The following is a 25,348-nucleotide window of genomic DNA, read 5'->3' as shown; positions in this document are numbered from 1 at the left end:
AGCAGGAGGCAGATTTCCCAGGCCCTTGCACAGAAAGGTGGGTGAGTGCTGCTGAGATAGCATCTGGCCATGCTAACAGTCCCTCCGGCCCCAGACAGCGCTGCCAAGCCCCGTTTTCACAGGCACAACATTCCAGCTGTCATTCCCTTTTAAAACATAAAGACGGGGGCACTTGATGGCCCAAAGGGCTGAGAATGGGAATGGAGCCTCCCAGCCCCTGAAACGGAGCCCCAGGCAGCAGTGACCCACAGCCGATGGCTGCCGCATGACCCCAGTGTGCAAGGCACCGTTTGGGTCTCAGTCCGCTTCCGAGCTGAGGAGATGTGTTGGCATCCCATTGGCTACCCCAACCAGCGCTAATTAGCCCACTCAGCAAGAGTCTTTTCATCTTCTTCCTTTGGCTCAATTGTGCGTACAGCCCCTAGCGCAAAGGGGTCCTGGTGCTACTGTAATACACCTAACAATAGCAACACTAGGTTGCCGCTGGTGTGTTGGGGGCTGATGCTCACAGAAAGCAAGCCCGTCATGGAGAAACTGGACATCGTGACAGCTTCTCTCTAGCTACACCAAGGAACGTCAGTGTGGTCCAGTGGATCAAACATATAACTGCGGGCCAAGAGACTGGGGTTCTAAGCCTGGCTCTCGCACTGACTTGCCATGTAACTTCAGGGAAGCCACCGCCCCACTCTTTGCCTCAGTTTCGCCATCTGTAAAATGGGGAGTAAACACTGACTTCTCTTGGCAAAGCACTTTGAAATCAGTGAGCAAAAAGGCCTGGACGAGTGTTTCGGTAGGTTTTGTTCTGGCGAAGTAGCAGTAATATCGTTTGAAAGGCAGGAAGACCTAGGAAGTCTGACTCCACAACTAAATCACAGCTAGGACCTTGGGAATGTCACGCCTTTGCTCTATGCCTCAGTTTCCCCCATTTGAAAAGCGGGATAACGACATTTTTGCAAAGTGCTTTGAGATTCTCAAGTGACAGGCAAACGCAGAGTATTAACTACTGCTCCTATCTCATTAGAGCAGCCAGCAATTACAGAGAGTCTCCTTCAAAGGACACGTGCTACAGAGAAATGATGCAGCAGACGGCAAGTGACCCTTCCTACCCGTTGCTGCTTTTCTGTAGTTTCTGGTGCCAGGAGGGGAAAAAAGAAATCTGCAGCATCATCTCAGCAACAAAGAATTAACAAATAAAACCCTGCGCTCGTTAAGCGACAGGCACCGGGCGGTGACCACAGCACTCCACCACTGCAGAGAGGCATCTGCATGGCCCAGTCAGTTCCCAGTGGCTCCGAACTGGTGAACACCAAGCTGCACAAGCTGGGCGGGGGGGTGAGGGGGGGAGAAAGACTGGAGGGTTCTGAGGGGCTTTCCAAAGCAGTTCCCCCCACTCAAGCTCCCACACCCCGAGGGATGAACGCAGCTGCCTGATTGGTAATGAAGATCCAGGATGCATTGTGCCCACTCATCATAGGAGGTGCCAAGTCGGGCCCCCTGATTGCAGGCCGTTCGACCACCCATGGGACAGGCACATCCCCATGCACCGAGGAATCCGCCCGCCGAAACCTGGCTGCGGCTAGATGAGAGGTTTGGAGTGGGGCGGGGGGAGTGAAGTGCAGGCTGCCTGCCTGTGGATAAACTCCTCCTGCCGCCCTCCACCTCCCTAACCCTTCTCTCTCTCGGGGAGGAGTCTTTGTAGCCAGGTGGGAAGATCGTAGCGCAGACAGAGATGGACCCAAGCTGCAAGGTTGGGATGCAGAACTCCTGTTTCTCTCACGGAGCTCAGAGAGGTGGGACCCTGGATTTTGGTTCCGATCCCCCACTCCAGGTCTATCCTGAGCTCTAAACCACCCACCAGGGCCTATGGCAGGCAGCTGCTCTGGGCCACGCTAACATGGCTAAACACAGGAGTAGCTGGGGTTCCCCACATGGCTGTTGTGACCAGTCAGAGCATAGCAGCATGTGCAGCAGCATCACTCCCCTTCCTGCCCCATCCCTTCACTTCCTCCAAGGAAGGGGAAAGTTCCCAAGGCATTTGGGACTGTGAGATGCCAGGCATCCGTGCTGCACGCCCCCCTGCCCCAGGGGTCCTGTGTGCAAGGGGAGCAGTAATGAGGCCAGGGAACTAGCCTTGGCTAATACACTGATCATGGTACTCTCAGCCAGACCCAACTCGGCTGTCATCCCAGCTCTGCCACTGACTCATTGTGTGACCTTGCGCAAGTCACTTACCCAACCCGGGTTAGACTCTTGCTTGGGTCCTAACCCCTTTTCCTGCTTCTGGGGGGCGAAGAGTGAGCCCTGGCCACATGCTGCCAGAGAACAGGAGACATAAGAACAGCCATATTGGGTCAGACCAATGATCCATCTAGCCCAGTATCCTGTTTTCTGACAGTGGCCTGTGCCAGATACTTCAAAGGAAATGAACAGAACAGGGCAGTTATCAAGTGATCCATCCCCTGTCCTCCAGTCCCAGCATCTGGCAGTCAGAGGCCCAGGTCTACCAGCTGCATCCAGCCACGCTGCAAGGGGGTGGGAGGGGGAGGTGTTTCACAGAGATGTGGCTCAGCACTGATGGGGTTAATGCAACCATTCCACTCTCCTTATGTTATCGTGGGCTCTGGGGAGCAGAACCTTGTCTTTCAAGTCTCATAGCAAGGTGGCCTGGTCTAGCAGTTAGAGGGGACTGGCAGTCTGGCCTTATGGGTTCTATTTTGGGCTCTGCTGTGTGGCCTGGGGCACATGCAGTTTCCCTGCCTCAGTTTCCCCCTTTGTCAAATGCCAGCCATAATAATGACACTCACTTCTATAGCACGTGGTGATCTCAAAGCACTTTGCCGGCATTCATTCATTCAGCATCACGATTCCTTTGGGTGGTGCGTACAGAACAGAGAGGCCTTACTTATTCCATGGCTGAAATGCAGCCGTCCCTTGGGTGGGTCGTGGCTACTGTGTAGCAGTGCACAAGAACACGACACTACATTAGGGCAGGAAGCGAAGGAGAATATCGTATGCAACTGAAACTGCAGGGGGAATTCAGTTCAGCAGAACGTAATCACTGGACGTGGGCAGGGCACCAGCTTTAATTCCTCTGCTCAGATGGAAAGCACCAGCAGCCCATGAGTGGGGAGGGCCTAGGCTTGATGTCTCACCAAAACCATCCCCCCATTTTGCCGCACAGCACCCCTAGCACCGTGCTGGGGCATGGGGGTCAGCACTGACTCAGAGGGCAGAGCGCCCCCTACTGAGTCCCCTGCCGGCTCCCTGCAGCGCGCTCCTGGGGCATTGGGGTCAGCGTTGTCTGCAAGGGGAGAATGCCCCCTAACCCAAGCTGTAGCAAGGTCTCAGCTGGGGCAGTCCGTGGCTGCAGGCTGGACTCCCAGTGACAGGGCTCCCAGAAGGGAATGAAACACCCCCTCTCTGCCCAGAGGGAACGAAGCTGCCAGAGAACAAGGTGCCCACGCCAACAACGTCAGCCACGTCACAGCCAGACAGGCCCTTCTTAGAACAAGAGGGGTCAGAGCCCGGACGTGCTCGTGCCGTGTGAACACGGCCACCAATTTCTGGTGCTGCTGGTTATACGGTAGAGCCCACTGGAACACCCCCCCTACCCCCCCGGGACACTCCCATCCCGGGATCCCCTTTCACACACACACACAACTAGGCATCCCTTCCTTCCCCTCCCCCTCCCCGCGGCTGGGTACTCCTCCACCTCCAAGACCACCACACACAACCCTGCAGTCCTGGCACCTCTCCCGAGCAGTGGGGCACTCGCGCCCCACCCTACACCCCCCTCACCAGCAGCGTTGACACCCACTGAACCTAGCAAAAGAAAAGAGGCAAAGTGAATAGCAGCTGGCACAGCCCCCCTGGGGACAGGGGGCAACTATGCCCACTCCAGAATTGGGAGCCTACCAACCAAGGGAAACACCTTTCAGCATAAACACCACAGGAGACCAAATCCTGGCCCAGTCCGGCCCCCTCTCCCCTACCCCTCCTGCTTTAACAAGAGCACCACATCAGAACGGCCACCCTGAGTCAGACCAGTGGTCCATCTAGCCCAGTGGCCAATGCCAGGTGCTTCAGAGGGAATGAACAGAACAGGGCAATAGTGGAGTGATCCATCCCCTGTTGTCCAGTCCCAGCATGTGGCAGTCAGAGGTTCAGGGACATGCAGAGCATGGGGGTTGTGTCCCTGACCATCCTGGCTAATAGCCATTGCTAACCACTAGACTACACTCTCTCCCTAGGGCTGGAAATAGCACCCAGGAGTCCTGGCTAGACCATCCTGCTGTAACAAGTTATAATGCTCACGCGTCAGCTCTGCCCAGTCCCTGTCTTTGGAGAGAACCCCGATTCCCCCTTGCTCTGGCTGGCCTAACCTGATTGTTTGGGGGTGCCAGGCTGGGCCATCGGGCTGCAATCCCAGCCCATCTCTGCCCACTGAGACTGCAAGCCCGTCCCGGCTGCAGCAGGAGGAGACCCAGCCTTGTCGTGGACAGGCAGCGCTAATGACTCAAGAGTAGGGAGTTGGTATCTCCCGCCTCATCTTGTAAGTGCTCCAGTGCGGTAATAGACTGAGAGCTCGGAGAGTGACCCTCCTCTCAGCAGCTGGCAAGGAGACAGAGACGCCTCTGCCAGCAATTCTTCCTAGGCACTGCTGGCAAGGGGGGGAATGACAGAGGCCGGGGGGGCGGGGGGGGTTGACAGTCTCTGCTTGGCGCTGGTATTTAATCTGCTGCATCCCCTGGGACATGAGAGATGGACCCTGCCCCCAATGACGCTGGCGTGAAGCCGTCAGAGTCACTGCACTGTCTCTCCCAGACCCCACCCCACGGGGCCCACTCAGGCCTGCTGGGCTCTCGCTTTCTTCCTGCTGCAAATCACCCAGAGAAACGCCTCCCCTCAGCAATGGAGCGTGCTGTCATGGAGCGACCCCTACACAAACCGAGGCGCTGGCCTCAGCCCCACACCAGCGGCTGGCATATAGGGCTGGCACGCTCTCGCCCGCCTTCATCTGCGCTTGCTTCCTCCCGTCACCTTTTTCTCATTCCTGCCCTTGTCCCACTCCCCAGCCTCGCTTTTCTGACCCATTCTGGCCTGCTCCGGGCCCCGCTCCCAGCTGCGTGCCCAGAGACACTCGTTCTCATCTTCCCCCCGGTGCGGACACGCTCAGCACGCCCGGTACTGACATGCTTCACTTTGGCGCAGTGGGTTCATCCCATCAGTGGTGCACTCCTGGAAGGGGATGGGGAGCCCTTCTTTCTGCAGCAACACGGCACATGGTGCCACTGGCCTCAGGGTCCCTCGGACAGCGGGGATGGCCACGCGCACCAACCAGGGGTACACAGTGGGTCACAGGGAAGGTGCTGCTTAGATCCAGGGTTTGGATGTGGCCCATTGTAGGGTGACTGGGATCAAAGCTCAGGGCTGTTCGGAGCTGGCCCATCTTACCCATGAAAGGACACCCCTGAATCCACCCCTTCCTCACACCACAGGCAGGCAGCCAGAAAGTTTGTTTGCTCTCCAGGGACCCTGCAGGCGGCAGGCACCCACTGTGTAATCGCCCCCCATACACTAGTGGCATCGTACAGCAAGCTGGCATGAGCACAGATGCTCCAGATCCTCTCTGGGGCTTCAGACCCAGCCCAGGCTGCCCGCGTGACCCACAGGCAGGCCAGAGACCAGGTGGGAAACGTTCTGTCCTCACTTCCCTCCTTGTCTCGCCAGCATCCCTTGGGATCCCAAGCCCCGTGTCCTGCCTGAGGGAAGCCCCCGAATTGCAGCCTTGAGACAAGAGACGCCAGCCCTGCAGCATCACCCCTGCACTTCTTGCTTTACCCTAACCAGTGCTCAGGAGTCTTCCCGGTCAGGACCAACCCCGGGCCGGAGCCACTTCCTGGCTGGAACCTTGAAATCACCCCCACATCTCTCCTTCTCCGCAGCGCCCGGAGGCGAGGGGCCCCCTGCCAAGCCCGCATGCCACACGCTAGGCTCTCCAGCCCCAGGGCTTCACCGGCAATGAAAGAGGGGCCGGGGCTCAGGCAACTGTTATACTTTCATAACTGATGCAGCAAGCCCAGCGGCGCCGGGGCTCTGAACTGCCCGTGCCCAGTGTAGAGGAGCCCGGGCGCAAATATGCCCGGTGCAAACCAGGCGCCCCCCGAGTCAGCCAGCGGGCCCAGGAGCCCCCCCAGCAGCACCCAGCGCCGCTCCCCTTCCCAGGGAGAAAACAAGCAAACTTCAGGGAGCTCTTTCCCTCCGCCGCGCCCCAAGCCCACCCAGCGACGCCAGGGGCGCCAAGCCGGGGCGGGCAGCAGCGCCCCGGACCCTTGCCGCAGAGCCGGGAAACTCACCCGCCTGCGGGAGCGGAGCCGGCGCGCGGGACCAGGACGCCCCGAGCCTGGGCTCCGGCAGCTCGAGCCCCGAATGCGGCAGAGTCGCCAGCCCGCCGGGGCTCCCGTGCGGCGTCGGAGCGCAGCGCTCCCACCTCATTGGCTAAAGCATCTGCGTTAATGGAGCGGGGTCGGGAGGGGGGAGGAAGGCTGCGCCCCCCCCCCTCAGCTCCTCCCCACCGCGGGGCGGCCCATCCCCCCGCCCCGCCCAAGCGCCCCCCGCCCCAGCCCGGCTTTGCTGCGCGCCGCGGCCGGGAAATGGGGCTGGCGCCGCGCCGGGGGCAGGTCGCTGCGCTGGCAGGAGCGGCGGGGAGGAGGCTTCAGGCGCAGCCCGGGCTCGCTCCGAGCGCTACCGTGGCCTCCGGGCGCTGCGCAGTGGCGGGCTCCGAGCCAGGCGACCCCCGGCAGAGGCGAGGCTGGGGAGCCGACGCGCTACCCGGATCGAGGCCCCCGTGGATGCGCAGCCCCCCACTCCCCCCCCCTTTGGACGGCTCCTCTTTGGGGCTGGCGCGTTGTGACTTCGGCTTCCCCTCGCCCGGACTAGTGCTGAATGCAGGGGGGGGGGGCCCGCTGGAGGCCAGAGAGCGCTGCCTCGCCGTGGGGCTGGGGAGGCAGGACTCCTGGGTTCTGTCCCTGGCTGTGCCGCTCGCCTGCTGGAGGAAGTTGGCCAAGTGGCTCCTCTGTGTGTCAGCTTCTCACTCCGTGACACAGGGACAATCACACCTGTCCTGTCCCCCGGGCGGGCTGGGGTGGGTGAACGGACGGATCAGGCTTACTTCAGGAGTGGCTGTGATGGGCTTCGAGGTCCTCGGAGGGGCTAGGGAAGGACAAAACTCTATTACTCTGTATTAGCAAACTAGAGTCAGCTGCCCTCTGCCCCGTCTAGTGATTGCCTATGGGGCAGTTAAAGACCTCCATTTGTGCGGGAATGTAACATACCCTGGGCTGAGCTGTCCGCCCTGGGCTTGAACCTGGGGTACCTGTATCACTCCTGCTGGATTCAGAGGAGCAGCCGTGTTAGTCTGTATTCGCAAAAAGAACAGGAGGACGTGTGGCCCCTAAGAGAGGAACCAATTTATTTGAGCATCAGCTTTCCTGAGCTACAGCCCACTGCATCGGATGCTACCAAACCCAGCTCCTGCAGTGCAAAGCCTGGAGCCGCCTCACAAACTGCTGGACAGGGCGTAGCCATTAGAGGGAGACCGAGACACGCTCTCGCCAGAAGGCGGGCAGATTGACCCGGAGGCGGATTTGAGTGCTGGCTTCTTCATTGCGATACTTGGTCCCCTCCACCCAATTGTCCACTAAGCACTGGATTAATTACAGCACGCTTTTTAAATTTAAGTTAGTATGTAAATGCCTACATCCGTTACAACGCCCCCAAACCCCTTATTAAGTCATAAAACACCCATATAATTACTATACCTGTCCCTTTCTCTTGTTTGCAACACTATGCATGTTATACAGACATTTTTACCTTGAAAATACATTGCTTTGCAATAATTTGTTGCTACAGTTAGCAGTTCTTACTGGAGGGAGGAAGGGGCCATGAGCAGTTCTCCGGGGTGGGAGGAAGGGGCCATGACGCTGGGCCTGCTTGTATAGCTGGGAAAGAAGGGAGGGGGAGATCACACTTCTATTACGCAAAGGGTATTTTTTAGACAACGACATTTCTCATGCAGCTGCAAGGCTTATCAGTTCTCAACAAGCTACAGGGAAGGGAAAAATATAGCAACTTATTTATTAAACAAAGAAATACTGCCTGTCTGTGCCTTTTGTCCCTCATGCCATGTTAGCACACCAGCAGTTTCCCGGGTCTTTACTTAACCCTAACATATCCCAACACCTGGTTACAATACTATAATACTGTTGCCATTCTGTGGAGCAGTAGCATCTACCTAGGCCTTGCAGGTCAGCTACCAGTGAAGAGAAAATCGGTGACACAGAGTCTAAGTGTAACTTGTTTTAATGACATGTAAACACCCATCCTGGGATGGAAGGGGGTCAAACAGCATGCAGACAATCCGGTTTTCTGGGAATCTCAGCCCAACACCCTTGTCGCGTCCCCAGGGAGCAGTCCCAGAATTGACTCAGGCTAGAGAATAAGGCAAAGAGCAAACTCTCCAGCTCCTTACAACAGCTCCCCTAAAGAAGGCCAGCAATAAAAACTTACTTCAATACAGCATTTCTTCAAAGACTAAAAACTTGCTCTCACGTTAGGAAAAAGAACTTGTAAGATTATTTGTAACAGCGCCATCTGGTTCCTGCTATGACAACGTAAGATACTTGACTCTGCTCTAGCCCCTTTTACCAGAGGATCCCAGAACACTTTGTCACCAAAGTAACCCTCCTCTCAACCCCCCGAGGGCAGAACAGAGGAGAATCTCTGTGTCTGATCAGCAGCGCTTCTCTCAGTAAAATATGCTCTCGTGACCCAGGCCCCAGTCCTGCACTTAGAAGTGCATGGGCAACCCCCCGTTCCTGCATCACATCCCAGGAATCTGCCCACACGGTCCTCAATGCAGGATCAGAGTCTGTGACTTTATGTGAACTACTGGCACTGCTGTGCCCAGAATGACTGCCGTGATGGGCAACAGAGGCTATACTGCGGCCGCCTATCCTCCTGTGCATCTGCAAGCAGAACACCCTGTCAAGCAAGTGGAAATTTTGCCTGCAGAATCTGTCCCCCGCTTGCAAAGTGGTTGGCGTTCCTGAAGAACACACCTTACCTGGGTATCTCAGAACCTGGCAGGAATGCTACTGGATGCAGTAACACTTGGGCAAAATGCACAATGCCCTCGCAGCTAGCCTATCGGTGCACATTCTCCTTCGGAAGCAGTTTCGAATCACGCTAGGTGAAATTTGCCCCGGTGCAGAGAGTCAGCGTGAAGCTAGGCACCACTTAAGTTCCACTAATGCCATTCAAGTGGCAGCTGAGCTTTGGGCTGGCTCTCTGCAGATGGGAGAATTTTGCCCATTGTCTGGCAGTGACTTTCCCCATCAGAGCTACAGGGTGTCGCAGCTAGACCTGGTCAGCCATGAACACTGGGATGAGAACTGGTTTAGAAATGGAAATTTTCGACTGCAAAACATCCATTTTGGGAGCAATGTTCAGGTTTACATTAAAAATAATAATCAACCAGCCCCGCCCTCCCCCAAGTTAAATTTTCTCCCTTTTAAATTGATTCTCTCCCAGGATTTGTCTGTCCTTTCCAAGGAACATTTCTAATGAAACTTCTGACCTTTGAATGTTGATTTTTGTCAAAATGTTTCATGGGGAAAAGAAGAATCATTTCCCCTCCAGCTCTGATTGGACAGAGAGCTTTTGTGGGCATGAGGATGGGCACATTACATTATCCAGGGCATCCCCCAACTTATTCCTAATCATACCTTTAACCCATCCCTGCCTTCATGGGTTTTGCTTAGCCTATATATATTATGTCGGCAAACCATTCCAGCAATGTCTGATCTTCATTTGTTTGTATTTTTAAAACAGTATCTGGGCTATTTTTCGATCCCTCTATCTCAGTGGTTCTCAAACTTCGTTGCACCGTGACCCCTCTTCTGACAACAAAAATTACTACATGCCCCCAGGATGGGGCACAAAGCTCGAGGCCACCCCAGCCCTGCTGGCACAGGGCAGGCAAAGCTGAAGCATATAACCTTAGCCCCCCTTCCCAGGGCTGAAGCATTCAGGCTTCAGCCCTGGGCGATGGGGCTCAGGCTTCGGCTTCAGCCCTAGGTCCCAGCGAGTCGAACACCAGCCTTGGTGACCCCATTAAAATGGGGTTGGGACCACAACCCCTGCTTTATCTGTGAAGCCAGGGTAGTGCCTTGAAATCAACTCTAAAGTCCTCAGGCGGAAAGAAATATTCTATTTAATAGAGATAAAGAATTAGACTGGGAGTCAGGAGATTCAGGACCTATTCCCAGACTTCGTGTGAACTTGGGTTAAGCCCAGACCCTGATAGATATATAGGCACCCAACTCCCTTTGAGATCAGCTGGTGAAGAACTAAGTATCATGATTATTTCTATAACTCAGAACATCATGGCTTTCAAGTTCAATACCTCACCAGCTTCCTCCCTGGGCTAGAAGCCAGGGCTGTGTCTCATGGGCAAGGAAGACCCCAGCTTTTCGCTGCTTGGAAAAAGCTCCTCCTTCTGGCCTCGAGGGGTCACGTGGGATCAGACATTAGACGTGTCACTGGGATGGGATGGGAGATTGTCCCTCTTGGACCTTGGCTCGGTGTAGTCTTGGAAGGAAGGGAAACTTCACATTTTGGGGAGAAAAACTTTTTTGCCTGGCATAGGAGGAAGTTGATTTAACAAAACAAAATGGCAGCTGTTTGGAGTAGGGAGCATGCAGGTGAAGAGGTCCCATACTCATACTATCACCCCCTCTTACAGATCCATATATACAGCCCCTTTATCCCAAAGGATATAAAAATGCTTTACAAATGCAGCCAGCTCTGGGGTGGAAAGCAGCAGCCAGACAGCCCCAACCTGGGGAGGAGGAGAAATGTGGGCCGAGGGCACTACGTGAGGCCTTCCAGTGCCAGAAGCTGCCCTGGAATCTTTCATGTCCAGCAGCATGGGGAGGACATTGGGTTTGTAAAGGCTTCTCTGAAAGACACACACAGAGTAAAGAGAAAAGAAAAGGAGGACTTGTGGCACCTTAGAGACTAACAAATTTATCTGAGCATAAGTTTTCGTGAGCTACAGCTCACTTCATCGCATGCATTCAGTGCAAAGAGTAAAGTGAATAAGCATCAATGTCCGAGAACCTCAGTTGGAGTAAATCAACCTAGTTTCCGTGGGTGTGTGTGATGGGGGTGTGAGCTAACCCTGATAGAGGTCACACCCTTTATCCCAAGGGGGGTAGGGATTTCCAAGCTGGGGCTCGTGCCTCACTAAGGGACAGCCTGATGCCTCTGGTCGGGCTGTAGCCCATTGATTTAGCAGAGCTAATGTACGGATACCTTCCTGCATGTGCGCAATCCAGGCCAGTCACTGGCAGGTTTCTCCAGTGGCCTACTCCCAACCCTCTTGCTCCCAAGTGGAGCTAGGCCGGGGGTAGAAAAGCCATTTCATGACAGATTTTGAGCCTTAAAACATCGGCTGCATTTCGAATCAGAACAAAGTCCCCAAAATTCCCAATTCGATACGGAAGATCATTGTAAAAAACCCAATTCATTTTGGATCAGCCAACACGTTTTTCTTTGATTTTGACTTTTTAAAATTCTATCTTCTAGTAGAACAATACAATATATAAAACTCTAAATCAAAATAATTCAGAACAAAAGAATAAAAAGGTTCATTCTGAAATGTCCAAACGGTATTGTCGGAACTCCCCCACCCCCAGTTGGTGAAACTGACATGAGTTCCCAAGGCTTTTCGATATCAACAGAACTGCATTGTCCTCCAGAAGCTTGTTCAGTCCAGTTTTTCTGAGCTCTGTGGCTGGCAGGAGGCTGCACCTGCCCCCTCTGGCTTGCAAATGATGGGTGAGTGGCAGGTCAGCAATGCAGCCGGGGCTCAGCCTGAGAAAGACTGGCAGCCTGCTTCAGTTCTGGCTGCCTTCTCTCCCCAGTGAATTGTCCTTGTTTGATCAGAATCTCAGCAGCTGGACTCACCTTTCCCTTCACTCCAGCACTCTCTGGTTTTACAGCCCACATGCCATTCTGCACACACACACACACCCCCTTGCTAAAGCAGAAAGTCTCCTCCTTCTTGTTTAACTCAAATGTCCTTCAGGCTCTTTATCTGCCCAGTCTTTGCAACAAACTCCTGGGCAGGTGAACAGATACTATGGGAGCAGCTAACTCACACTCAGTCTTTTATGCTTCAAAAACACAAGTCTCCAGCTCTCAGGCGAGAGCAGATTTGCCATCCAGGGCTGGTACCGTACCATCACATCACATCACATCCATCCATCCATCCATCCGTCCATCCACTCACTCACTCACTCACTCCCTCCAGCCCTGAAGAGGTTGAAAAAGCCCTGCAGAGGGCTGGGACTGGGGCAGGGAATAAAACCCCGGCTGACTGGGGGAAGTGGCAGCAGCAGGGGGCCATGCCCCAGTCAGGGCCCAGGGGGCTCTATAAAGGCTGTGAGCCAGAAGTTCCAGAAGAGACTCTCTCTAGCTTGGAGAGAGAGTGACCTGGCTGCAAGGGCTGAGAAAGTACCTAGACTGGGAGCAGGGCTGGGGAAGGCCAAGGGAGCCGGGGAGCTTGGGCTTAGGAAAGCCTATTTGGTACAGGAGTTGCAGGGGCAGCTGCGGGTAGGCAGAGGCAGCAAGTTCAAATCCCCTCACCTGTGATGAGTGGCTTATACTGCAGTCTGCCCCAGGGAGCTAGTTGGTGACTGGCAGTAGCCGAAGACTGAGGCGAAGTGGGGATAGTGGGTGGGGGGGCTCCCCTAAGAGGGGGAGACCTGGAACTGTGGGTGTACTGCCATGGGGCAGCACCCAAGACAAGGGCATCGGGGTCCAGGAGGGACATGGGGGCCAGGGGTGGCAAGTCACTGGCCTGAAGGAGGTGCTCTGGAGGCTGAATGCTAATTCCCTGAGATGCTGCTGGTGAGTCTCCGCCTGGCTACAGTGACTATTATGGCATGGGAAGTGGCATTAAGCAGAGTGCCCCAAGGGTCAGTCCTGGGGCTGGTTTTGTTCAATATCTTCATTAATGATCTGGAGGATGGTGTGGATTGCACCCTCAGCAAGTTTGCAGATGACACTAAACTGGGAGGAGTGGTAGATACGCTGGAAGGTAGGGATAGGATACAGAGGGACCTAGACAAATTAGAGGATTGGGCCAAAAGAAATCTGATGAGGTTCAACAAGGACAAGTGCAGAGTCCTGCACTTAGGATGGAAGAATCCCATGCACCGCTACAGACTAGGGACCGAATGGCTCAGCAGCAGTCCTGCGGAAAGGACCTAGGGGTTACAGTGGACAAGTAACTGGATATGAGTCAACAGTGTGCCTTGTTGCCAAGAAGGCTAATGGCATTTTGGGCTGTATAAGTAGGGGCATTGCCAGCAGATTGAGGGATGGGATCGTTCCCCTCTATTCGACATTGGTGAGGCCTCATCTGGAGTACTATGCCCAATTTTGGGCCCCACACTACAAGAAGGATGTGAAAAAATTGGAAAATGTCCAGCGGAGGGCAACAAAAATGATGAGGGGACTGGAACACATGACTTATGAGGAGAGGCTGAGGGAACTGGGATTGTTTAGCCTGCAGAAGAGAAGAGTGGGGGGGGGGGTTGATAGCTGCTTTCAACTACCTGAAAGGGGGTTCCAAAGAGGATGGATCTAGACTGTTCTCAGTGGTAGCAGATGACAGAATGAGGAGCAATGGTTTCAAGTTGCAGTGGGGGAGGTTTAGGTTGGATATTAGGAAAAACTTTTTCAGTAGGAGGGTGGTGAAGCACTGGAATGGGTTACCTAAGGAGGTGGTAGAATCTCCTTCCTTTGAGGTTTTTAAGGCCTCGCTTGCCAAAGCCCTGGCTGGGATGATTTAGTTGGGGATTGGTCCTGCTTTGAGCAGGGGGTTGGATTAGATGACCTCCTGAGGTCCCTTCCAACCCTGATATTCTATGAAGTGTCCACTGGACAATCTATATATTCAAATGTAATCCACACTAAAGTTTGGGAACCCCTCTCCCTTGCGTATTGGTGAGAGAACACGTGTCTGGGTGGGTCATGGATGGGACTTTCTGACATACAGAGATGCTTAGGTTCTATGCGTGGGCATTAGAGAGACATAGGGTTACACTTAGACCAGCTAAGTGCTCTCACTGAGATCAAGGTGCGGCAGATTTATCACCAACTCAAATAGCACCACAGAAAGAGCAAATACTGTGGAAGTCTGAATTTCTAATTAATGGCCCTTAATAGGGGAATATGAATCCTTTTTATAATGCAGCCAGCTAATCTCAGCAATAGCAAGCTAGTTCAAACAGGCATCTTTTGGGCTCAACTTCTTCCATACGCTCATGAAAAATAAGGGTTAGAAAATGTCACCCTGCCTTGTTTTAGGTTGTTAAGAGATTCTGTACTGCACCCAGTGTCCATGTGGAATGCACTGCGTTGCTGGCTTTCGTTGGGATGGTCTCCTCATTCCTGAGAGTGCATAGGTGACAGTGGCAAAGTATGGGCCACCGACATCTCCCTCAAGTGGCTGGTGCACTGGAGGATAACAGTAATGAAACTGCTCTTTTAGCTCAAGTGGCAGACCTCAAACCAGTGCCTAATTTTAAGCATTTCGGGGCGGGGGCGGGGGGGATAAAGGGACAGCAGGCTGATGTAGCATTATGCCTGGGGAAGAATATTCAATTCACTCTACTCCATGGCAGTCTTTGTGATGCCGGGCTGGGTTTTGTGTCACAGGAGAACAGGATTTGAGGTCCCAATCCAGCAAAGCGTTTAAGTATCCCCCCTAATATTTCAGCACTATAACCTGGACAGCTTTGAGGCACCACAGAGCAAATCTGGAGTCACTCCACTGATGTCTGTGTTGTTACCGCAGTGTAAAGGAGAGAAGAACCAAAGCCTCAGGGAATAACATTCATCCCATTTTAGACCCCAGCGCAAACCCACTGATTTTTGCCGGGGGGGCCCTGAGGTAAATGACAATAGAGTTTAACCCATAGCCTAACAAAGCTCTCAGCACAGCCTGTAAGAGCTGCCATGTAGCGTCAGCTCGAGCCCCAGCTCTACACGGCCCTGCTGGAATTTAAGTGAGTGCACTAGGAATCTCCATCCTCTTTTGAAATCTGGCCCCAGGCACTCAGCCATAACAGGGATCAGGGCCATAGAAGCACCAAGATGGATGGAGAGCCAAGGGAAGAGAGCGAATCTCCTTTTCACAGTACATTCTCAGCTGTGTGCCCTAATAAACACAGGCGTCTTTGAAATGTTAATTGAATTAATATATTTTGTAGTGACTTGTTACAAGCCGCTTGGCCTTCAGGTTTTTTAACGCCGATTAAATGAGCGGCTCAGCCAGGTTCTGCAGTCCCATTTATTGTTTTATGAGCTAATGGGGTTGTCAAAGGATTGCAGTAAAAAGAGCCACTGTTATAAATACAGAACAATGGAGTGTTTTACAGCTGTGTTCAATTACAATGAGCAGGCAGCCCCTCTCCCCAGAGGCCTCTTTCACCCCAGACTCCAGGCAGGTTTGTAATGGCTCGGGCGTTCTGGACCTAGAAAACTCACCACATCCCTGGGAAAACAAGCATGATCTTTCCTGGGCTGAATGACTGCAGTGCTAAGGAGCCGGTAATGTCTCTTCACCAGGGTGCAATGGGGAGATCACAGATTAACCCTTACGAGCTCACTCCATTAGCTGCACTCGGCTGGAAGGCAGGGCCCCGCTGCAATGGCATTGCGTCCCTCTCTCTTGGAGCCAGGGCACAGGGGACTCGGTCCCTCGTCTCCTCCAACCAAGTACCCTCTCTGAGGTGGCTAATACAGGCATGGCCACTAGCTTCCCCCACCCCCCAAGTGGTGTCCAGTTCTCAAAGCACCAGGGTGAAAGGGGCTCCCTGACCCCGCTCCCCACCCAGGGCTGGATAGAAGGGGGGGACCAGCACCCATGGGGGCAGCACCCAAGAAACAGCCACTGCAGTTTGATCTCTGGGTTATCTGAGTGCATGGCACAGAGACACCCCCCCCGGTCCAGCGCCTAGGATCCAGGTCATAGCTCCCATTGGTGCAGAGTGGCTTGCATCTCTGGGAGAGATTAACAGGGGTTCCCAGCCCCATTGCTATAGGCCCAGCTCAGCCCACATATTGCCATCTCTCCTCCTCCCCCTACACTAGCAGTGAGTTTGGCTCCTGTCTGGCCAGAGCTATGCAGCTGTTTAGCAATCCCCTCCCCAATGCACCCGGCCCCAGCAGGCTCCCATGACCGGGGGTCTCCAAACACTGGTGCAGAGGACGCAGGTTTCCTCAGAACAGGCACATGTAAAGCACACCTGTCTCAGATCCATGCGCACTTTGATATAGAGGAGGCAAGCGAAGCTGGTACCGCACTGCAAGAACCCATAGAAAAGGGACATAGCGACACAGAGACACCCCCCCCCCACGCCATTGGCTTTCCCTAGTGATGAATTCAGCCCTTAATGAGGCTTAAATTACTGCAGTCTCGGGGTAGCCTGAGCTGTGGAAGAGACCCAGCGCCGCCCAGCTACCAGTGAACAGGGAGTTCGGATGAACTCCAGCTACAAAACCCCGGCCAGCACCTACATTAGGGCTGAGCCATCTGGGGTCAGGGAGCGACAGCCTGTTCTAGACAGAGTCTGAGGGGTTGATTAATTTCCCTCTAGGCCCTGCCCTTGCAGACAGCCAGGGTGGAGGTCTGCCCCTGCTGTAATGAAATGGGTGCCGTCCCATTATTGAAATTGAAACACAGATTCATTACTCCCTTGGCGGCTGCTGCTGCAACGGAGCCAAGGGACTTTTCCACCGCCCAACTGAGGGTCCTTCAGCTCAAGCCAACGGCGAGCGATAAACAACCCTGATCTAGCCACCAGGCAAAGGGAGACAGGGCTGGTTTTTTTCCCCGTGCAGCCTGGAGTGAAAGGACCTAGCTGAGAGAGACAGTGATTGGGCCTTTTCTGTCCCCAGTCTTCCACTGCCCTGCGCTTTGGAGCTGTACCTAGCTCTGCAGCAGACTCAGCTTCCCCAAGGAGGAAGTCAGAGAACTGGCTTTGTCTTTGGGTGAGACGACAATCTGCTTGTGTTCATGCCACGATCACAAGGAAAGGGGTGATAACCTTGTATAGCAGCTCCCAATATCCCTCCAGCGCTTTCATCCAGACACTACATTCAGCTGAGCCTCTTGACTTCTGTTACTTCCAAGTGATACAGTGCGCTGTTAAACATGTCCTGTTCCTCCCCAGAGGCAGCTGCATTTCAGCGGTTCCCCCCGGTGCTTGTCCATGACCTTGTCAAGTGTTTTGGCAACCTGCTGACTGAACAGTGCTCTGTGATCGAGGATGAGCTGATATTGTAACTGACTGCTCAGGGAGTCTCTGCGGGTGTAGATATATCAGGAATTCCTTTCCATGATGGCACAGTCCGGACCCACCTGCAAGCCTCTTCCTTTTTGATCTGGTCACAGGTTCCGTCTGCCTTGCTCGGGGACTCTAACACAAACACAGGGAGCTGCTCTTTCTGCATGTGACCCGCCATGGGCCTGAGCCCTCTCCCATTCGAATCCGTGGAAAGTCTCGGCTGAACTGGATCAGAGCCCAAGTCCTTCAGAAGACTTACCACCTGGCAATGCCACTGTCTTGGTTAAATCCTACCATGCTAAGGCAGTTCTCATTGCCCAGACACTTGCTTAAATTAATCTTCCTACTGCCAAGCATGGACATTTTCCAGCAAATCCCTTAGGGCCAACTGGACCATGGACAGATTGGGAATGAATTTTGCCAACTGACTGGATCACCCCGGATCTGGTCTCCATTGTGGAGTGGCCATTCCAGCCGCTGTTTCAATCATACCTGACTCAGCAGTTACATCATCTCTGCTCAGCCCTGTGAAGAGGACATGCCCGAAGCCCTGAGCTCTCCAGTGTTAGGGGCGGGGTGGGCTGGTTCCTTTTTCAGCTGGTGCAGGCTCTGTTCCACCCTGTGCTCGGATGAGAGCGAGTCAAGGCTCATCAAAGTAACCCTTAACTTAGGGGAAAGATCACAGGGCTGGGAGCCAGGAGTTGGAGTTGAAAGCCCAGCTCTTCCGTTCACTGCTGCTTTTATGTCTGTGCATGGCACAGCCCTTATTACTGAGCCAGACCTCAGACCCCCAGACTCGGCAGCAGGGCAGTATCTGCTTTGTCTCCAGTTTTACAGATACGTTAATGTAGGGGTTACATACAGTCACTTCAGGGCGAGTATGGAACAGTCCCAGTCTCATCCTCTCAGACAGAGGGCCTCTGGGGACTAACCCACTATGGGCTTGGCTAACCTGGCTGTAACAGGCTATTCTTGCTCCTAGAACCCAAATCAGCAAAACCTACCGCTGTCTAGCAAACCTTGTGTCCCCCCACTGGCGAAGCACCCATCACAGACTGCTCTAGTGGCTAGCACAGAGAGGGCCTAGCAGCTGCTCTTGAGCCCCAGGAGCAGAGCTCTGTGCTGGAGACAGGAGGGACCAGCGTTCAAATCCTGTTGCTGACCCCTGCTAATGGCACGATATAAAACAAAACCGCCATGCTCCACATTGCTCACACAGATTGCTTGTCACACACTGGCAGGTTTGACCATTAAGGGTATGGCAAGGCCTAAGCACCACCTGAGGCTTCAAAATAAGACTTAAATATTGCCTCGTTCTTGTGCCGCATGGGAGTGAATGTTCCCCGCTGTGTCCCTTTCAGAGAGTTTCTTGGAGACGAACTTTTGACTTGTGTCTAGAGGCAACCTTGCAAAGGCAAAGCAAATGGGCTTTGTGGCCTGATCTGTTTCTTTAGGATGAATCACAAAGGACTGGGTGGGTGGTTTTGTTATTTTTACTATAGAAATTCAGGCCTGGCCGATCCAGTTTTTTGGGGAAGACTCTGCGGCTGCCTGGAGAACTGCTAAAACGATGACATCCCAGTGAAAGCTGCCAGACTGAAATAGGAGGGGATTTCTATTAAAATATTTTAAAGCTCTTGGTTTGTTGTTAACTCTCATTTAACTCAAATGTCTAATAAACACATGGGGGAAAAATCCTCTTTTGCTAAACATTCACCATTCTTGGTCAGTGGCACAGAACAGTCTAGTTTCCTGAGGGCTGTAATACTTTGGTCTCATGTTGGTTGCTAGGTGATCTTTGATATGTAGGAGGTCAGACTAGCTGATCAGGTGGTGGTCCCTTCTGACCTTAAATTCTATGACTAAGCCCTATGGTCCCAAGGGGCACCCACTGCACTGAGGTCTTCTGAAAACTCTGCACTTCATGTCTGTAATTTCCAGTCCAGGCTGATGTTCCTGCACTGCTTTGATCGGATAAGTCCAGCTCCAGCATAGATGAACCTTAGTCAGGTGCCTAAACGGGAGCTGAGGTCTTTACAAAATCTGCCTTTTAGGGGTCTGAGTGGGAGTTTAGCAGGGCCTAGACCTGGTGCTGGGGGCCCATTGCACAGAAGTCAATTTTTACCACATTAGCAATGTCACCAGCACCAACCATTAAAAACAAAACAAACAAAAACCACATACACACCACACCATGAGTCAGACATCTCCAAAGCATGAGATCAGCTTTTAAGACTCTCAGGATTTAAAAATCATCCCTGTTGGTTTCTGTTTTTGTTTTTTGCATTCTGCTTTCTGAGCCTTTGGGTCACATTTTACAGCTTTTGTCTGCAATCCCTAAGGCTGGACATTTGCTTTTCTGTTAAAATGCAAGCTGAGCTTTTGACTCAGTCACCTGACTCCAGGAGCTGGGACTTTAGGAAAAAACACCAAGTACATTGAGATTCCCTAGTTGGCAACACTATAGCAGAGGTTGGGCTTCGGATACTAAGGCATTACGAGGCAGCTGCAGCAGAGCACGAGTGGTCTTGCACAAGTCCCCTTTAATAGGCTGGATGTGCTTTAGGATCAGTAAAAAGAAAAGGAGTACTTGTGGCAATTTAGAGACTAACCAATTTATTTGAGCATGAGCTTTCGTGAGCTACAGCTCACTTCATCGGATGCATACCATGGAAACTGCAGAAGACATTATATACACACAGAGACCATGAAACAATACCTCCTCCCACCCCACTCTCCTGCTGGCAATAGCTTATCTAAAGTGATCATCAAGTTGGGCCATTTCCAGCACAAATCCAGGTTTTCTCACCCTCCGCGCCCCCCCCCCCCCACAAACTCACTCTACTGCTGCTAATAGCCCATCCAAAGTGACCACTCTCTTCACAATGTGTATGATAATCAAGGTGGGCCATTTCCTGCACAAATCCAGGTTCTCTCACCCCCTCACCCCCCTCCAAAAACCACACACACAAACTCACTCTCCTGCTGGTAATAGCTTATCCAAAGTGACCACTCTCCCTACAATGTGCATGATAATCAAGGTGGGCCATTTCCAGCACAAATCCAGGTTTTCTCACCCCCCCACCCCCATACACACACAAACTCACTCTCCTGCTGTAATGGCCCATCCAAAGTGACAACTCTCTTCACAATAAGAAAAGGAGGACTTGTGGCACCTTAGAGACTAACCAATTTATTTGAGCATGAGCTTTCGTGAGCTACAGCTCACTTCATCGGATGCATGCCGTGGAAACTGCAGCAGACTTTATTTATACACAGAGAATATGAAAAAATACCTCCTCCCACCCCACTGTCCTGCTGGTAATAGCTTATCTAAAGTGATCATCAGGTGGGCCATTTCCAGCACAAATCCAGGTTTTCTCACCCTCCACCCCCCCACACAAATTCACTCTCCTGCTGGTGATAGCCCATCCAAAGTGACAACTCTTTACACAATGTGCATGATAATAAAGTTGGGCCATTTCCTGCACAAATCCAGGTTCTCTCACCCCCTCACCCCCCTCCCAAAAACCACACACACAAACTCACTATCCTGCTGGTAATAGCTCATCCAAAGTGACCATTCTCCCTACAATGTGCATAATTAAGGTGGGCCATTTCCAGCACAAATCCAGGTTTTCTCACATCCCCCCCACCCCCATACACACACAAACTTACTCTCCTGCTGGTAATAGCTCATCCAAACTGACCACTCTCCAAGTTTAAATCCAAGTTAAACCAGAACATCTGGGGGGGGGGTAGGAAAAAACAAGAGGAAATAGGCTACCTTGCATAATGACTTAGCCACTCCCAGTCTCTATTTAAGCCTAAATTAATAGTATCCAATTTGCAAATGAATTCCAATTCAGCAGTTTCTCGCTGGAGTCTGGATTTGAAGTTTTTTTGTTTTAAGATAGCGACCTTCATGTCTGTGATTGCGTGACCAGAGAGATTGAAGTGTTCTCCGACTGGTTTATGAATGTTATAATTCTTGACATCTGATTTGTGTCCATTTATTCTTTTACGTAGAGACTGTCCAGTTTGACCAATGTACATGGCAGAGGGGCATTGCTGGCACATGATGGCATATATCACATTGGTGGATGTGCAGGTATACGAGCCTCTGATAGTGTGGCTGATGTTATTAGGCCCTGTGATGGTGTCCCCTGAATAGATATGTGGGCACAATTGGCAACGGGCTTTGTTGCAAGGATAAGTTCCTGGGTTAGTGGTTCTGTTGTGTGGTATGTGGTTGTTGGTGAGTATTTGCTTCAGGTTGCGGGGCTGTCTGTAGGCAAGGACTGGCCTGTCTCCCAAGATTTGTGAGAGTGTTGGGTCATCCTTCAGGATAGGTTGTAGATCCTTAATAATGCGTTGGAGGGGTTTTAGTTGGGGGCTGAAGGTGACGGCTAGTGGCGTTCTGTTATTTTCTTTGTTAGGCCTGTCCTGTAGTAGGTAACTTCTGGGAACTCTTCTGGCTCTATCAATCTGTTTCTTTACTTCAGCAGGTGGGTATTGTAGTTGTAAGAAAGCTTGACAGAGATCTTGTAGGTGTTTGTCTCTGTCTGAGGGGTTGGAGCAAATGCGGTTGTATCGCAGAGCTTGGCTGTAGACGATGGATCGTGTGGTGTGGTCAGGGTGAAAGCTGGAGGCATGCAGGTAGGAATAGCGGTCAGTAGGTTTCCGGTATTTAAAAACTTCAAATCCAGACTCCAGCGAGAAACTGCTGAATTGGAATTCATTTGCAAATTGGATACTATTAATTTAGGCTTAAATAGAGACTGGGAGTGGCTAAGTCATTATGCAAGGTAGCCTATTTCCTCTTGTTTTTTCCTACCCCCCCCCCAGATGTTCTGGTTTAACTTGGATTTAAACTTGGAGAGTGGTCAGTTTGGATGAGCTATTACCAGCAGGAGAGTGAGTTTGTGTGTGTGGTTTTTGGGAGGGGGGTGAGGGGGTGAGAGAACCTGGATTTGTGCAGGAAATGGCCCAACTTTATTATCATGCACATTGTGTAAAGAGTTGTCACTTTGGATGGGCTATTACCAGCAGGAGAGTGAATTTGTGTGGGGGGGTGGAGGGTGAGAAAACCTGGATTTGTGCTGGAAATGGCCCACCTGATGATCACTTTAGATAAGCTATTACCAGCAGGACAGTGGGGTGGGAGGAGGTATTTTTTCATATTCTCTGTGTATAAATAAAGTCTGCTGCAGTTTCCACGGCATGCATCGGATGAAGTGAGCTGTAGCTCACGAAAGCTCATGCTCAAATAAATTGGTTAGTCTCTAAGGTGCCACAAGGCCTCCTTTTCTTTTTGCGAATACAGACTAACACGGCTGTTACTCTGAAACCTCTCTTCACAATGTGCATGATAATCAAGGTGGGCCATTTCCTGCACAAATCCAGGTTCTCTCACCCCCTCACCCCCCCCCCCAAAAACCACACACACACACACACACACACACACACGGTCTCCTTCTAGACTAGCTCAACCACAAGCTGTGGGCTGAATGCAGGAACTGCTGGGGGTGGCGGGCGGGTGGGTGTTCTTAGGCCAGTGCCTAAGGATCCCTTCTGGCCTTCAGCCTCTAGCAATCTATAAATGTTCGTTTCACGTCACCAAGCCTGAGAGTCCGGACGGGGAAGAAATGACCAAGGAGGACTTAAGATGTGACATTAAAGCAAGGACACTTGACTGCAAGGGCAGGACATTTCCTAACTTCGCAGCACTGGGACATGCTGTCGTTTGAACAGCACTTTCCATCCCTTGCAAAGAATCGTTGGGAAGGTTGAAACAGGGGGGCTTAGAAGCTGGACGGTTTCCAAATGCGCGTGGCTAGGGAGCCATCTGCTGGCGGAAAGTTGCAGCGTGTCCTGACGAGCCCAGACTTGGGGCACTGGGTGTGGAGTTCAAAGGTGGGACCGTCGAAAGCTTGTCTCTGTCACCAACAGAAGTTGGTCCAATAAAGGATAAAGACACCCACCCGCATACACTGTCCTGGGCACAAGGGGATCAGCTGGAGATGCTGTGGGGACCCATGGGGGGAGGGATAGCTCAGTGGTTTGAGCATTGGCCTGCTAAACCCAGGGTTGTGAGTTCAATCCTTGAGGGGGCCATTTGGGATCAGGGCAAAAATTGGGGATTGGTCCTGCTCTGAGCAGGGGGTTGGACTAGATGGCCTCCTGAGGTCCCTTCCAACCCTGGTATTCTATGTCTCAGGTTTTCTGGCAATGTCATTTCCAGGTTTGAGACTGGGGTATGGCTGATTCCTACGAGCAGGCCTGCGTGGCAGAGGGGGGTTCATGGCAATGCAGCCCTTTGGATGGGGAGCAGGGGAAGTAGCAGACACTTGGCTGAAGACAGCTGACCAGCAGGGAGGAGGGCAAGGTGAAAGTGACATGGAAAAAATGCCCACCAAATTTCCTGTGGCCCGTAAAGATCATCCTGGACTTGCCTTGGAGCAAAGCCCCGAGGAGTCTCCATAGTAGTGGCACACAACAGATGCAGCCAGAGCGTGGTGGTGCCAGGAAAGGATTAGCGAGTAACTCCCTTACCTGGGCAAAGCCAACAGCATTGGTCACCCTGGGAAGGGGTGGGAGGAGGTGCCTAGGCTGGCAAATAAATGTGCCTATCGTGTGAGCACTGAGGAGCTGACTCTGCACTGGAGCACGCCAAGGGGCTGGCAACAGCAGGCTGTCTTCAGCTAACGCCCCCCTGTTGGCAGTTGCTCCGGCCCTGCGGTGATCTGCTTCTTCTGGTGACTCGGCCCTCCAGCCAGGTCACCCCTCCAGACACACAGCCCAGTGCATAGCAGCCCAGCATCCTCACAAGACCACTTCGACCCCAGCTCTGGGTTCAGTGGTCCTCACCCCCTTCTCTCTGGGCGTTAAGTCATCCTTACCCCCTTACATCAGGGCTTCACGCCACCTTCCCAGGGGCTGGAAGAGGAACCCAAGCCTACCCTCTGCACTGGGTTCCAGTCGAGGGACCCTGGGACGAGCACCCACGGTCTGCTACAACAGACACCTCCTCACTCCTCCTCTAGCCTTCCTGCAGTCCTTTCCCCAGCCCCTTCCTGGGCCCTTTGTAACAACCTGCACCTCCTAGGGCTTCTCCTGTGCATCAGGGCAGCCACAGCAGCTCGCTCCAATCCTGCATCTCCCAAGTATTTCCCCTCCCTGCCACGTTCAGGCTTCCTCTTTGTCCTGCAGGAGCTTTCTTGTTCTCCACAGGTCTCCCCACTCTCGCCCACCCCAGGAGGGGCTGCGGAGTTCTTCTCTCTCTCCCTGCAGACCACCGAACATCAGTCCAGCCCCTAGGCTTTCTTGTCACTGTCTCTTTGGCTTCGCTGCCTGACTGTCTGCAGCTTCCCCCTGGCTCAGGACTGCTCACCTCTGGCCCCAGACACCCCCAGCCTCCCTCCTAGATCAGGACTGGGGCTCTGGCTCCAGGCCTCCTGCTGCCTTTGGCCCAAGAGCAGAAACTCCCAGCTGCCTCTACCCCTCTCTCTCTCTCTCCTAGGTCACTTCCCTGGCCTCCTTCTCACTGCCCTGTGCCCTTCCTTTCTGAAGACCCAGCTCCTCCCCAGCTGGGGTTGGTCACCAGTTGTGCCCAGCACCCCCTTCAGGTGCCACCCAGTGGCCTAATTGGGCTATTAACTCCTGGTTAACCAGTGCAGGGTTTACACATGGGGCTGGATTAGCTCTCCTGATTTCAGGGGCTGGTTGGGAAGTGAAGGAAGAAGGCACAGTGGAGACTTTTCGTTCTTTCTGGGGCCAGAGGGACTGGATCCGTCTGGGGAGAGGCACTAAGGGAAGGGGCTTTCCCCCTCCAGGCTGCTGGTTTGCATACAGGCTGGGTCAGTAGCCCCTGAACGCTGCCCCTGTGTCAGGAGGTGAGTCAGTGGCCAAGGGGAAATGTGGGG

The 25,348-nt window shown here is 53.0% G+C and overlaps 1 protein-coding gene across 2 annotated transcripts in view; it reads right to left on the bottom strand.

Moving 5' to 3' along the window:
* SYT2 (synaptotagmin 2) overlaps positions 1-6,468 on the bottom strand; it is a 184,515-nt gene extending 178,047 nt beyond the window's left edge. For both annotated transcript variants that reach the window (XM_084610963.1, XM_084610965.1), the window contains exon 1: positions 6,357-6,468. The gene's annotated coding sequence lies outside the window, so the exon portion shown is untranslated. The remainder of the gene's footprint in view (positions 1-6,356) is intronic.
* Positions 6,469-25,348: the final 18,880 nt, after the last annotated feature.

Source organism: Lepidochelys olivacea (genome assembly GCF_965140295.1).
Source record: "Lepidochelys olivacea isolate rLepOli2 genome assembly, chromosome: 21".
Classification (NCBI taxonomy): Eukaryota; Metazoa; Chordata; order Testudines; family Cheloniidae; genus Lepidochelys; species Lepidochelys olivacea.
Note: the sequence above shows the minus strand (reverse complement) of the source record. Positions and strands in the feature narration are given on the sequence as shown.